The sequence below is a fragment of the Desmodus rotundus genome, chromosome 8 (assembly GCF_022682495.2).
Source record: "Desmodus rotundus isolate HL8 chromosome 8, HLdesRot8A.1, whole genome shotgun sequence".
NCBI classification, from domain to species: Eukaryota; Metazoa; Chordata; class Mammalia; order Chiroptera; family Phyllostomidae; genus Desmodus; species Desmodus rotundus.
The window spans coordinates 56690661-56706909 of NC_071394.1; the positions used below are offsets into that span (position 1 = coordinate 56690661).

The window sequence follows — 16249 nt, forward strand, 5'->3', positions numbered from 1 at the left end:
ATATGACAATATTAAAGTTCATCCCAGCACATTGGCAGCTGCTCCAGATGCTGTGAGATCTAGGGTTTTAAGATTTAAAATAAGAGCTTATAGGCAGTTGTCAAGGTAATTTCTCTTCCAAGAACTTATTTGGGCAATATCATTACTCCAGTCACTATAGCTAAGGTCTCTTTCTTCCACTGAGTATAATTTCTTTCAAATTTAGTCACAGTATGTGACACAGACCCAGCAGAGCTTTCCCTGACTTCTGAAAATCTATGTGATATCAAAGAGGTAGCTCAAGGAGAACTGCACGTAATGCTTAAAAGCAAAAAAGGACCAAATGCACTGATAGCGGTACACACTAACTTTTTTTTTGTTGGGTCACACCCATTTTTAAAATGATTTTCTTGATTACTTAGATATTCAATATATCTTTTTTATGTGTTCCTGGTACATTTTTTTCTAGTATTCCATTTAGTAGCCATTATAAAGTCTCTGTAGAAAAACTTTAAAGGACAATATATATTTCACTGCATAACTGTACTTATGTATACGTGGCTGGATATTTCAGTGCTTCTAAAAATGTTGAGTATTTCATTTTAGGATTACATATTCTATATACATATGTCTTAGTATTTTTTGATATATTTTCTAGTAGACTTCTCCATTGTAATAACGTTTTGATCTTATTAGTAAATTATTTTTCCTCCTGTACTTACAGAGAAGAAAAGACTATTAGGTGTTCATTGGCACATAAAGCCACACTTAGATATGCTGACCATAATAACTTGTATCATGTTATCATCTTAGAAAATAAAGGATGACAGCACTGGGGCTTCAATTGAAAGGAAATAGCAGTAAAACAGAGAAACCACATTTGACAAAACAATCACAATTACTTGATGAAGTGGAGAGTTGTGTAATCGCTTCAGTAATTAAGTCCCCAAGAGCTCAAAACACATGTTGCCAAGATAATCCAGGTAATTCCAACTCAAATGCCCAAGTATCTCACTTTAAGATCACCCAAGGTACTAGAAATCCAAAGTTATGGAAGAGCTGAATTAGAGAAATTAGAGAGCCTCCTGCCACAAAGGGATTATCCTAGATACTCTTTCATATTCAGAATGGCCAGAGCTCCCCAAGAATATGGAAAAATTATTTATTATTTATCTTAATTACTTATATATGTTGACCAATTCTCTAAAAACAAACATAAAGCTATTAGAGCAGAACTAATTTCTGACACTCTTTCTTTCTTTCTTTCTTCTTTCTTTCTTTCTTTCTTTCTTTCTTTCTTTCTTTCTTTCTTTCTTTCTTTCTTTCTTTCTTCTTTCTTTCTTCTTTCTTTAGCTTAGCAGTCAGAACCCATGCTTTGGGAGTCAGACATCTCATTTATTACACAAGATCTTTACTTAACATCTATTTAACACTGGAAAACTTGCTTAAACTTTCTAAGCATTTGTTACTCATCTATTAAATGAATATAAAAATATTATGTGTTCTATATGGCTGTTGAGAGAATAATATGACAATGGAAATAAAAAAGTCTATTCAGAAAAATAGTAAGCACTCACTCCATTTTAACTACTGGTTTTTAGATACTAGCTATTATATGCTCCCCACCTGAGGGCAGCCTAAGTGACTTACAAGTCACTCCTAAATGAGTTCAATATTCAATGAATACAATATGCAAGTGGAAATTTTCTAATCTTATTTTTTCCAGAGTAATTGATTCCTGCAGCTTTAATCACTACCTAGGAAACATTTTTTAATTAATTCACATGAAAATTATTTAATGAGTATATACTTTGTGGCACTTACATTACTAGGCACTGAATATGCTATAGTGCGAAAAATACCCTCAGTAGTGTACAGTCCTATGGGGAAGACAGATATTTTATATTTTTAAAATTTTAATATTCTAACAATGAGGAGTCAAATTATGTGAGTCAAAACTGATGGAACTACAAGGATAAATAGATGAATCTTTATCATTGTTGAATATTTTAACATCTTTCAGAAATGAACAGATCCAGCAGGAAGAAAATCAGTAAGGGCATAGTTGAACTCAATAACCCCATCTATCAATAGGATATAAGTGCTATCTATAGACTACTTCATCCAACAGTAGCAGAATACACATTCTTCTCAAGTTTTCATTGAACATGCACCAGATAGGTCATAAAACACATTTTAACAAATGTATAATAATAGAAATCATACAATGTCTATTCTCTAACCATATAAAATTAAACTATAAATCAATAACAGAAAAATACTAAAATATCTGAAAACATGGAGATTAAATAGCACATTTCAACACAACACGGGTCAAAGAAGAAATCTCAAGAGATGTTAAAAATATTTTGAATAAAATTAAAATTAAAAAATTGTCAAAATGTATAGAATACAGTGAAAGCAGGTCTTAGACTGAGATTTACAGCATTTATTGAAAATATGAGAAAAAAGAAAGATGTAAAACCAATAATTTAAGTTTCTACCTTAGGAATCTATAAAAAGAGAGCAAATTAAACCCAATAAGAATTAGAGATCAATGAAATTGAAAACAAGAACTCAAAGGAAAACTTTATAAAACCAAAACTTTTTTGAAAAGCATTTGGCCAGGTTAACTAAGAAAAAGAGAAAAAGGACAAAAATTATTAATGTCAGAAATAAAATAGGAGACATCACTACAGATCTTATAAGCATTAAAAGAATAATGAAGGAATATTATGAACAACTCTAGCTAGACCCACAAAGTGGATCACCTAGATGAAATAGACCAATTCTTTGAAAGACACAATTTACCAAAATTCAAAAGAGAAGAAATAGAAAATATAAATTGGTCTATATATATTTAAAAAATGGAATCAATAATTAATAACCTTCCAACACAGAATACTAGGCCCAGGTGGATTCAGTGGTAAAATCTGCCAAACATTTAAGAAAGAAATGGTAACAATTCCCTATAAGCACTTTCAGAGGATAGAAGCCAGGGGAGGTCCTAACTCATTTAGTGAGGTCACTATTGCCATAATACCCACACCAGAGAAAGCCTTCACAAGAAAAGAAAATCATAGACCAATATGTCTCATGAATATAAATGCAAAAATCCTCAACAAAGTATTAGCAAATCAAATCCAACCAAGAATAAGAAGAATTGTGCACCATGACCAAGTTGGACTTAACCCAGATATGTAAGGCTGGTTCAATGTTTGAAAATCAATTAATGTAATCTATAACATCAACAAGATTAAAAGGAAAATAATCATATGATCATATCAATAGACACAGAAATAACATTTATCAAAATCCCAAACCCATTCATGGTAAAACGGAGATGAAAATATATGTGTGAAATGAACTCAGTATTTTAATATAGTTTTAAAAAACCTCTCAGTAAATTAGGAATAAAGGGAACCTTCCTTAACTTGGAAAAAGATGAACTACAAAAAAATCTACAGTGAATGTCATACTTAATAATGAAAACCTGAAGCTTTCCCACTAATATCAGGGAGAAGAAGAGGACATACTTTTTCACCACTTCTTTTCAACATAATACTAGAAGTCTTGGATAATGAGATAAGACAAGAAAAGGAAATAAAAAGAATACAGACTAGGAGGAAAAAATAAAACTGTCTTTGTTCATGGATAACATGATCATCTATGTAGAAAATCTGAGAGAATTAACAATAACAAAAAACTCCTAGAATTAATTGAAAACAAATAAGTGATTGTAACAAGATTTAAATATTATAAGTTAATATACAAAAGTCAATTGCTATCCTATATATGAGCAAAAAACAAGTGAAATTTGAAATTAAAAACATAATACTTTACATTAGGACCCAGAAAAATTAAGTGTTTAGGTAAAAACAAATCTAACAAAATATGTACAAGATCTATATGAAGAAAACTACAAAACTCTGATGAATAAAATCAAACTAAATAAGTAATGAAATACTCCATATCTGTGCATAGAATACTCAATGATTTCAAGATATTACTTCTTCCTAATTTGATCTACATATGCATTGTCATCCTAATCACAGTCTTAGCAAGCTATTTTGTTGATATCGACCAACAACATCCAAAGTTTATATAGAGAGGAAAAAAACAAAACAAAACAAAAAAAACACACAGAATAGTAAGCATAACATTGAAGAAGAACAACAAATGATGTCATTCTTTGGAAGACTGACATTAAGACTTACCACAGAATGGGAGAACGTATTCCCTGATGCATCTAATAAGGGGTTAATATCCAATATTTATAAAGTACTTAAAGAACTTAACACCCAAAAAACTAACAACCCAATTAAAAAATGGGCAAAAGACCTGAATAGACACTTCTTCAAAGAGGACATACACATGTCCAATAGACATATGAAAAGATGTTCAATGTCACTAATCATCAGAGAAATGCAAATTGAAACCACAATGAGACATCATCTCACACCTGTCAGAATGTCTCATCAATAAATCAACAAACAACAAGTGCTGGAGAAGATGTGGAGAAAGTGAAACTCTTCTGCACTCTGGTGGGAATGCAGATGGGGACAGCCACTATGGAAAGCAGTATGGAGTTACATCAAACAATTAAAAATGGATCTGCCTTTTGATTTAGTGATCCCACTTCTGGGAATATATCAGAAGGAACCCAGAACACTAATTCAAAAGAACATAAGCACCTGTATGTTCATTGCAGCATTATTAACAAACACCAAGATATGAAAGCAACCCAAGTGTCCATCAACAGATGAGTGGTAAAAGAACTATGGGATATTTATAAAATGGAATACTCAGGTGTAAAAAAAATAAGAAAGTTTTACCCTTTGCAACAGTATGGATGGACCTGGAGAGCATTATGCTAAGTGAAATAAGCCAGTCAGAGAAAGATAAATACCATATGATTTCACTCATATGTGGAATCTACTGAACAAACTGAACTAGCAAGCAAAACAAAGACAAACTCATGGATGGAGAGCAGATGATAGCTAGTGGCAAGGATATTAGGTGGGGGAGCAATTAAGCAAAAATAGAAAAAGACTCATGGACATGGACAACAGAGTGGTGATTCCTGAGGGGGAGAAGGGTGTAAGAGGACTAAATGGTAATGGAAAAAAATACAATAAAGATTAAATGAAAAAATACTATAAAGCAACAGTAATTAAGACAGACTAGTATGATGAAAGAATAGGCAAATAGATCAGTAGAATAAATAGAGAGTTGATCTTTTCTGATGACAATGGTATTGAAACTAGAACTCAGTGACAGGAGAAAAACAGAAAAATTCACAAATTTGTGAAAATTAAGCAACACACTTCTGAACAACAAATAGGTCAAAGATAAAATTTTAAAAATATTTTGAAAAAACAAAAATGGAGGCACACATAGCAAAAAATATAGAATGCAACAAAAGCAGTTCAACAGAGGAAGATTCAAAGTGGTAAATGTCTACATTAAGAAAAAGAAAAGTTGTACATATATAATCTAAGTTACACATTAAGGAACTGGAAAAAGATATAATGTACAAGAGAGAGACTATAGCTAACAATACTGTATTGTATACTGGAAAGATGCTGAGAATAAATTTTATTTTTTTAATTTATTAATTTTTAAAATTTTTAAATTGCAGTTGACATATAACTTCATATTAATTCATGGTATACAGTATAATGATTAGAGAGTAAATTTTAAATGTGCCAATGACAACAAAAAAATAAAATGATAACCATGTAATGTGAAGGAGTGTTAACTAACCTTATGGTAGTAATCTTTTCACCATAACTACTTGTATCAAATCATCACAGTATACACCTTAAACTTACAGAGTATTATGTGTCAATTATATCTGAAATTCAAAAAAGAATATCCTCATAATCCTAATTTTAAAAATATCTTTAATTCCATGTCATATCTCCCTAAAAAACAAGTGTGCGTATGTGTGTGTGTGTGTGTGCTGGAATATAGTAAGTAAAGGATTGTGAGAAACAGGTATAGGTACCTGAAATACAAAAGTTCAAAATGCTTTGTTTTTAAACGAAGAAACTGACCCTCCCAAGTCTATCTCCCTAATGAATTTTGTGAGTCAAAATTGAGTTTGAATTTTTTAATCTTTTTTAATTCTTTATTATTTTCATGTAGGTATCTTTTATGTTACATTATATTCTTTTTATATGTGAGCAGGAACTATTCTGACTTCTTAATGAAATAACTTTACTTTTTTTCTTCTTGCCCTATTATTTTTATTGTCTTTGGTTTGCTAATGCTACTGTTCCTTGCTAATACCACCAATATGTTGCTATTCCATTAAATAGAAATGTTTTCTGGAACTGAAAAAAATGTCATTGAGGTTGAACATAGAGAGAGTAAGGTTGGAAGTGGGCTAGAGAGCTTGCCTTGGACAGACCAGCCATACTTGCTGCACCATCTGCCAGGCTGAGTTGGACTTACTGTGCATTAAGCCCAGGGACTGGTTTATGGTCTCCTTCCCCTTCACTCTCTCAATTTATTTCTCTTAATGATGACTTTAATTATCTTAGCACAACTTTTGTCATCAGTTATAGTGCCCTTGAAGTAAGTTATAAGCTACACAATTTTGAAAGGACATTCAAAGTCTGAATTAATGGCTTTTTTTATAACCTTAGTGATATAACTATACTCTTTCTTTTCATTTGTAACTGAAATATAATCAAAGAAACAACCCTCGCTTTAACAATATAGACCGAAAAAAGACATATATTGCATAAGAGATCTTTTCTTTGAGAAACCCTAAAATTTGCAAAGTTAAACAAAAAATGGGTATTTAATTACCTGAAAAATCACAGCTGGGAGATGGAGCTTGGCACCTCAGCACATCAGTCTTGACTACAAACTCATACTTGCTGGCATTTTGGGGGACACAGTGAGTGATACCTTTTTCCTTCTACCTGAAGGTGAAACTTATTAAAAGACAACTAGAGAGGACAAAAGTACAGGCCACCTTCTTAACATCAATATTGAAAACTATGGGCCTTTTGTGGGCAATATTTCATAGTAATCCTTCTCCAGAATAGACAAATCTACACACCTAGCCAAACACAGTACTGGACGGGCACAGGCCTGCCTTGAGCCTCTGTGAAGTTGGCAGCATAGAGTAGCAGAGAGGAAGTGGTACTTCTTGGTGGCCCTCTGACAACCTGAGGACACTTGTGGGGAGGGATATCATGAGGAGCTGGAGGGTTTTCTCTCCCTTACTCACTAATTACCTCACTCACTTCACCTCCCTCTACAAGGAGGCATAATTTTTGGGACAAGATGCCGGGAATTAAAAAGAATTTTTCATAACAAGAAGAATCTACCATATTCCCCTTCTGAACAACTTATTGGAATATTGAGTCCTGGGAAAGGGCAGGGGTTGGAACTCTGGCTGTTTTATATATCTTAGATATAGGGATATAGAAGAAAAATAAAAGAATCTACTAGTTATAATAGGTAAATGACTATGAAAGGTACAAAAGATGATGGGGTTAAAAAACTTCAAAGGGAAGGAACATTTATTTACATTTTTATTAGTCTTCCTTTTCACATTGGGTCAGAATGAAAATAAGTAAATATGTCAATGTGAAAAAGAATTAACAGTTTTTGCTTTGTGGTAAAAAAATAAAAAAAAGAAGTCCATTAAAATGACTCAAAGTAGATCTAAAAGTTGTGATTAAAGGACAATGTATCACATAGTCATGGTGAACAGAACATGAATTCATGTGAAAGTCTGAATAAATTATGCTGCTTGAATACATATGTACACCTATTTTCAAATGCATTACAGAAGTCAGGGATCTTTATTATTTATTTTACCAGTGATCTGATACAATGCAATGAACAAATACCATTAAACTGGTTTCTGTAAAGTCATTTGACTTTTTAAAAAAGCTCCACCATCATTGGTGACTAAATCCAAATTATATTTTTCAGTTTTTATATCATTTTGTGCCTCAACAGCATTTAATATTGTTAACTCTGCTAGCTTGTTAACAAAATAAAACCGTCTTTCCTTGGATTCTGGCACCATGCCGTCCTTGTTTCTTTTTAGCTTCATCCCCTCTGCCTTGCTTTCCTTGTTACTGTTGCTTAACCTGGGTCTGAGGCTGGTCCACTTACCACAGCATGCTCTTTCTCTGGAAAAGCTTACCATTCCCTGTTACCTCAGTTACCCTCTCTCTGTACCTTCCATCTCACTTCATAGTTCATGCATTTTACCTGCACGATTAGAATATCATTTGTAAGTTCCAAGATAATTTCATACTCAACATGTTCAAAATGAAGGTCATCATACTGCACACTAACCTGCTTTTCTTCCAGTGGTTTCCTTCAATGAATGGATCTCCCACCCACTCAGTTGCAGAAGTCAGAAACCTGGAGTTATTCTTGATACTCCCCTCTGCATTATCTGTGATATGAAACTAATCAGTAAGGACTTGTAAGGTCTTGTTTCCTTTGAAAGAGATTCAATTAAAAGTAGTTATTAAAAAAAGTAAGCAAAAATAAGAGTGGAAACTTAAGATATTGCTGAAAAACTCTAAGTGAAAGTTGGTGAGAACCACATGCAAGAGCTTTTCTGGTTATTAGTCAATTCTCCAATACCTGTTTGAAACAAAGGCTAAGCAGAGTCAAAAACATCTAGCTCTCTGAAGGAGAAATCTTCCCCAACTACCCTTAGGGTTACTCTGGAAAAAAATGACATGGTACTTACTGGGATGAGCCTTTAAAAAGAGGTGTTGTTTCTCTCAGTGCCAATGGATAGGTCTGCTTTGAATCATCACTTATTATCAAAAATGCATTTGGACATTAGTGTTTAGAACGCATTTCTAACTTCAGCCTCTCCCCACACAGGGTGGATGTACCAGCTCTGGGAACCAATGGAAAGGTTTTAGCTTGTGTGTGTTCATTTCCAGACAACATGCTTCTGGAAAAGATACATTTTCTATTCTTTATAAACTACAGGATAATGCATCTAGAGTAACTATTTTGGTACTTTCAGAATTAGCTGGGCAAGCCTTATTGCTGCCTTAAGAGATTTTTAATTATATAGTTTATTTCAGTAATTGCTTTATTTTACAGTGCACTTCCTTCCTGTAAGTGCACTTTGTGTACGTGGCGACTGTTGTTCCTTTAATTATAAGGTTAAGTATCATATAATTACAGGGTAAGTACAGAGTATTTTTGTCCTGTGTGCCAGTGTTTAGGGAACCTGGTATTTGTACAAAGGAACCAAACGGTGCTTGGAATTCTTTCCTTTGATTCCCATATAAATAGGCCTCAGTGCAAAATTTGATCATGTGTTATATTATTTTTCCTTGTAAATGATTTGCAAGCACCAGACCAAAGTACCCCATTATGAAAAAAGCTATGTTACAATGAAACTAATAATCATCCTTTCATAAGTATCACAAAAATGCTTATTATGGAAACTTTATTATAATGCTGCCCGATTTCAATATTTAATCTTCTGTAATTGCTATCAATCCTTAGCTTAAATCTAATGCAAGTATCTGAAAACCAAAGCCAAAATTCAGAGTATATTCAAACACAAATATTACTAAAAATAAAAATGAAGATAATGGATACTTTTACTTCAGTTTCTTTAACTGTTATAATTATTAAAGACATTATTATTTTGTAATTTTGTTAAAATATTTCCAACTTTGGGTTAACTTCTACAATGATTTAAAAATCTACAAAGAGTTTTAAAAATGTTTTTTATATTTTAGTATTTCTTCATTAATCATGTCTAATAATTAAGTAGATGTGGTTCATTAAGCAATTCATTATATAGATATTTATTTGAACTGAACATACTGCATTCAACATGCTCATCATCTAGTAGAAGAGGCAAGCAGATAAACCAACAATTGTGGTTTGTGTTAAAAGTTCCCCAAATTCACTCCATAGAAGGCCCAGATATGGCAGAGAGGAGATTCTCAGCAGTTATGATGAGGACAAATAAAGGTAGAGACCAGGAGGGAAAGAAATGGATCTAGAAGTGGAAGGTATGCTCTACCCAGGCAAGACGGATTTCAAAAACAAGTGTGTATTTGCCTATCATTTCAAAAACTGCAATAATGACCACCACATATTAAGCTAGATAGAACTAGTAGTTTCATTTTGTAGCAGGTCACATTCTGCAGTAAGCCAAAGATTATAATATAATAGTTTAGAGAAATAAGATTGTTTATGGCAGGGAGAATTATCACTAAGATTTTCTATTGGCCAAAACCCACAACCCTAATAGAAGTCGAATGAATTGTTCAAAGTTGGTAATTAAAGGTTGTGAACTCCCCACCATAGAACAGGAGCCACAGAGAACAGACACAAGGAAATTAGAGTCCTTGAGATGTATATGGAGCTCTTGGTCCCAAATGAAGGGAAAAGACACATCTCTGTGGCCCAGCTAGTAACAGGGAAACAAACCAGGCTCACGGATGGTCTGGTATTGGGTAGAGTTGCACTGTGTTTTGAGAGTGTTATAGTAAAAGTCCTACAGTGTAATGCATTGCCTAACATCTGATGTGAACTAAAGCAGGAAAAATATCTTCTATATATGATATGTCCACAATTAAATTTCCAAAGGATCCGAAAGGACACAATTAAAACAAATAGTGTCCACAATTTGCATTGGAGTATATTTCCTCTTTTGCTTCTCAGAGTGATCATTACCTTTCTAGGCTCATAGTGAATTTGAGCCCATTAGTGCCAATGGAAGATTCTGAAATCTAGCTTCTTGGACTAGTCTTTTGTAGTTCTTGTCATTTTTTTAAGCCATAGTTAAAATAACAAGATCCTCCAGTGTAGAGAAGAATTGGAGTTAATCTACTGAAGCAACATGATCAGAAGAAATGACTTAAGGACTTTCGAAGTACATCCCTTACATGGCATGGGTGGAGGCCACTGGGAAATAGGCTGCGGAATGCTCACCCCGATGCTAAGCATTCTGTCAAGAGACAAGACTGCAAGTGAATGCCACCATCCAAAAGATCTTGTCAGCTATACACTGGAGGGACTTGGTCTTTGCTCAACATTGAGAAAAAAAACACTTTTGAGTCTTTCACAGATAAAACTAAACATAGCTTCTAACATTGTAATTCATGGAGCCCTTTCATGTCTTAATACTGTAAACATCAGTTGCTTCTAAAATTACAAGGAGCACCTTTTCTTACATAAACTACAAAATCACAGTATAAAATGATCTGGGACATGGTTAAGGATAAAAGGTAAATTAACTTGTCAATAAAAGAAAAATATATATATATATGAGTTTCTACTTATCAACATTTCATAACTAAGGAATATGTCTCTTCACAAAATTCACATATTAGCTTAAAATTCTAACTTTATGATCAAAAGGGAAATACTACAAAACAAAGAGAAAAGATGAAGAAAAAGAAGAGATGACTCTGAAATTCAGTTAATATGTTATCTGGAAATTAATCTGGTATTTTCTTGCCTTCCTGTATAATAAGATGTATAGTCTTTAATAGCTGAGTTAATCAACTATAATTTATATACATACTTTGATATAAAATTTTTTAAACAACTTAAAAGTAAAGTTGAATTTCTATAAAATCTCCCAAGCCATCAATTGAGGTTGAGGTTATGACTTGAGTCTGACAAATTACTCTAATAAAATGAATATATTTTCTCTAAAATCTATTTTTAATAATATATTTTATTGATTATGCTATTAGTTGTCCCATTTTCCCCCCTCTGTTCCCCTCTACCCTGCACACCCCCTCCCACCCACATTCACCCCTTTTAGTTCATGTCCATGGGTCATACGTATAAGTTCTTTGGCTTCTACATTTCCTACACTATTCTTACCCTCCCCCTGTCTATTTCCTACCTACCATTTATGCTATTTATTCTCTGTACCTTTCCCCCTGCTCTCCCCCTCCCACTCTCCAGCTGAGAACCCTCCATGTGATCTCCATTTCTGTGATTCTTTCCTGTTCTAGTTGTTTGCTTAGTTTGCATTTGTTTTTGTTTTAGGTGTGGTTGTTAATAACTGTGAGTTTGCTGTCATTTTTACTGTTCATATTTTTATCTTCTTTTTCTTAGATAAATCCCTTTAATATTTCATATAATAAAAGCTTGCTGATGGTGGACTCCTGGAACTTGACCTTATCTGGGAAGCACTTTATCTGCTCTTTCATTCTAAATGAAAGCTTTGCTGGATAGAGTAATCTTGGATGTAGGTCCTTGCCTTTCATGACTTGGAATACTTCTTTCCAGCCCCTTCTTGCCTGCAAGGTCTCTTTTGAGAAACCAGCTGACAGTCCTATGGGAATTCTTTTGTAGGTAATTGTCTCCTTTTCTCTCCTGGCTTTTAAGATTCTCCCCTTATCTTTAATCTTGGGTAATGTAATTATGATGTGCCTTGGTGTGTTCCTCCTTGGGTCCGACTTCTTTGGCAGTCTCTGAGCTTCCTGGACTTCCTGGAAGTCTATTTCCTTTGCCAGATTGGGAAAGTAGTCCTTCATTATTTGTTCCAATAAGTTTTCAATTTTTTGTTCTTCCTCTTCTCCTTCTGGTATCCCTATGATTAGGATGTTGAAATGTTTAAAGATGTCCTGGGGGTTCCTAAGCCTCTTCTCATTTTTTTGACTTCTTGTTGCTTCATTCTTTTCTGGTTGAATGTTTCTTTCTTCCTTCTGCTCCACACTGTTGATTTGAGTCCCAGTTTCCTTCCCGTCACTCTTGGTTCCCTGTACATTTTCTTTCATTTCATTCAGCATAGCCTTCATTTTTTCATCTAATTTGCGACCAAATTCAACCAATTCTGTGAGCATCCTAATTACTAGTGTTTTGAACTGTGCATCTGATAGGTTGGCTATCTCTTTGTCGCTTAGTTGTATTTTTTCTGGAGCTTTGATCTGTTCTTTCATTTGGGCCATTTTTTTTTGTCTTGGGGTGCCTCAGCCATGAAAGGTTAAGTGCCTAAAGCAGGCTCTGCTGAAAGAGCCAATGCACCCAACTGTCTTGGAACGTGCAGGTAAAAATGCTGGAAGAACTTGTCTCCACTTAAAAAGTCTACCCGCATCCACACAACTGCAGTTCCTCGGAAAAAAGTATGTTCTCGGTGGAAGGGATCACTGCTCTTTTCTTTTCTAAAATGTATTTTAAAATAAAATTTTATTTATACATCTTTAGATAGGTTTTTTTTATTGTTATTCAATTACAGTTGTATGCCTTTTCTCCCCATCCCTCCACCCCACCCCAGCTGAACCCACCTCCCTCCCCCCTCTCCACCCTCCCCCTTGGTTTTGTCCATGTGTCCTTTATAGTAGTTCCTGTAATCCCCTCTACCCACTGTCCCCGCCCCCACCCCCCACCCCCGCCCTGGCTATTGTTAGATTGTTCTTAACTTCAATGACTCTGGTTATATTTTGTTTGCTTTTTTCTTCTATTGCTTATGTTCCAGATAGAGGTGAGATCATATGGTATCATTAGAAAGGATGATAAGAATGCATACTATAACTGTACTTATAAATTTTTAGTAACATTTGATTAATTTTTTTCAAATCAAAATTAGTGTTCTTGTAGCATGCTCAATCACATATGTTATCAAAAAACACCCTGTTAAAAAATAAATGGGTTAGAGCTAAAGCTGGGACGTGAGTCAGTCACCTTGAGCCGGGAGAGTGCCGTGGTCTGATCAAGGGCAGCAGGACAGTGGGAGTGCAGACTGAAAAAATGCAGACCACCAGGGCTCTACTCATTTCTCCAGCTCTGAATCAACTGGAGAGCCTTGAAAAGTACTGATGCCCCGGCTGTGCAGATTCTGGGAATGAGAGCGGAACCCATGCAACTGTATCAAAAATGCCATGTTACAAAGGGCTCTGCTTAGATGGCTGTTTCAGGAGCCTCTCCAGGTTTACAGATCTGCTGTTGTACCAGGGGTCTAATGAGGCCTCTGTCTGCCTCCTTCCTGAGTAGGCCAGAGATCCCATCTGAACAGCCTTCCTACAGCAGCTCCCCACTCCTGGTGGCCAGACGGGAGTTCCAGACCAGTGTTGTCTCCCGGGACATTGACACAGCAGCCAAGTTTATTGGTGCTGGGGCTGCCACAGTGGGTGTGGCTGGTTCAGGGACCGGAATTGGAACAGTGTTCGGCAGTTTGATCATTGGCCATGCCAGGAACCTGTCTCTCAAGCAGCAGCTCTTCTCCTATGCCATTCTGGGCTTTGGCCTGTCTGAGGCCATGGGGCTCTTCTGTTTGATGGTCGCCTTCCTCATCCTCTTCGCCATGTGATCCTCCATGGGAGTCACCTACCCATCCCTGCTGCTCCGACTCCAGGCCATGCCCGGTGCTGGGACATGCTAAGCTGTACCATTAAACACAACATTTTTCTTAAAAAAAAATGGGTTAACCATGGATCACAAATTTTTGATTGCTTTTTCCATTTGTCCAAGTGACTCCTCTGAAAGGCATAATCACAACAGCCTACATTTCATCATTGACCAAGAATTATGTTTCGCTATCACCTGACCTTTAGACAGACCCTAAGATAATGCCCATTATACCTTTCTAATAGCTAATTATGTATTCCCCTATTGATGCTTGTTTCTCACTGTTGCTATTTACTATAGTACTTTTTCTTAGGAACAATTGGTAACCACGTGTTTTGCACAATTGAGGCATCTAAACATCGGAAACAATGTTTCCTCATATATTTTGTGCATATATGACTCCTGTGGCCTTAAGCATATTTTATTTCTGACATAAGGGAATCTGAAGATTAGAGATTTCTTTGGGCAGCTATCACCACTGTCTAGATTATTCATGTGTTCACTATGTTACCAACATTAGCTCTTAAAAATAATATTGATGTGAAAAAGAGTCCTGAAAGATACACTGTTATAATGTTTATTTTCTTCACATTATTCTACATAAAATATCTTATTAACTCATTTCCTGAGTGCATAAATGTATATACTCAAGGATGAAATTTACCAGGATTCTTAGAATTGGGCAGGACAACCCAGAGATCTCTTTTCGATTCCCCCAAAGCTTTTAGATCTGATTGTATCTGAGAGGAAGTCTATATTAAGGGCTGGTTTGTCTTTAGCATCTTTCTTTAATTTACTAACCTTTCCTCTAACAAAGAGCTTGCATTCCCATCTGAGGACCATGTATATAACAGTAACTGCCAAGAGAATAAAGCTAGGGGGGGCTGAAGCAACCCAGAGAAGCATCAATCAATTGAGCACTTGTCATGTTGATAATAAATACTGAAAACTGGGAATCCTGAGTCCACAAACCCAGAGGGTGTCCTGTATTTCATCTGGACATTGTGGTAGCTCCATCCCTTTCATCAGAATTTTCTTACAGGCTAGGCAAACGTGATCTTACCCTAGGGAATTTTGTATGAAGCTCACAACAGGCAAATGTTCTCATTTCCTATATGTATTCCGAAAGATACATGCCTATTCTTTAGCGACTACCAAACTTTTCTGCTGTGGCAACTCTACTGTGTGCATGCATTTCTCTGCTTTACGGCAGAAAGTGTGGGTAAGGTGATAAAAACAGCGCTTGAGGAAGATAATGTTCCTTCTACCTCAGTTCTTTGTACAGTCATAATCCTTATCCTTAACACTCTCCCAAATAGCAAATGGAATTTCCTTGAGAGCACTGGATATTTAGGTCTTGGAAGAGGGTCACCATGGCTTTGGTATGTACTAGGTTACACTTGTCATGGAAATTCCTTTGTTAAATATTTACTGAACCCTTGGTAGAGCTAGTTGGTGCTGAGAAGTTGGTGATAGAAAAATAAGTTAAATTGCTCCTGTCAGTAAGTAACCCAGTCTAGCAAGTAGAAGAGAAACTGGTATCACTGCAGCCTCTAGAACATGGCTGCCTCACTATCTTCTCAGTACCTGTTTGAATAAATCAACTACAGTTTGACAAGATTAAGATACAAATACTCCTGGGACAAAGGCATTGTAACAAAGCAACCAGATTTAATTGATGAAGTAACTGAGGACTAGAGATGTTGAGTAACTTGCCCACAGTATATAGCTACTAAGGGTCAGAAAGAGTTGTATATGCTTGTCTCTAGAGTTCACCTTTTTTTGCAGCAGATAATAGTATCACAGTCTAGACAAAGTGCTCAGGGTCTTTGTGCAGTACTTCGTAAAACTGGCTTGTCCAGCTCAATACCCCTGGGCCTGCTGGACTGTAATGGTGGCTACTGAGAGCCGTCTATTTATTGAGCAGGCCTGATGCCAG

General features: G+C 35.3%; 1 pseudogene; it reads left to right on the forward strand.

Moving 5' to 3' along the window:
- Positions 1-13867: 13867 nt before the first annotated feature.
- Positions 13868-14272, forward strand: LOC112320797 (ATP synthase F(0) complex subunit C1, mitochondrial pseudogene; annotated as a pseudogene).
- The last annotated feature ends 1977 nt before the right edge of the window (positions 14273-16249 follow it).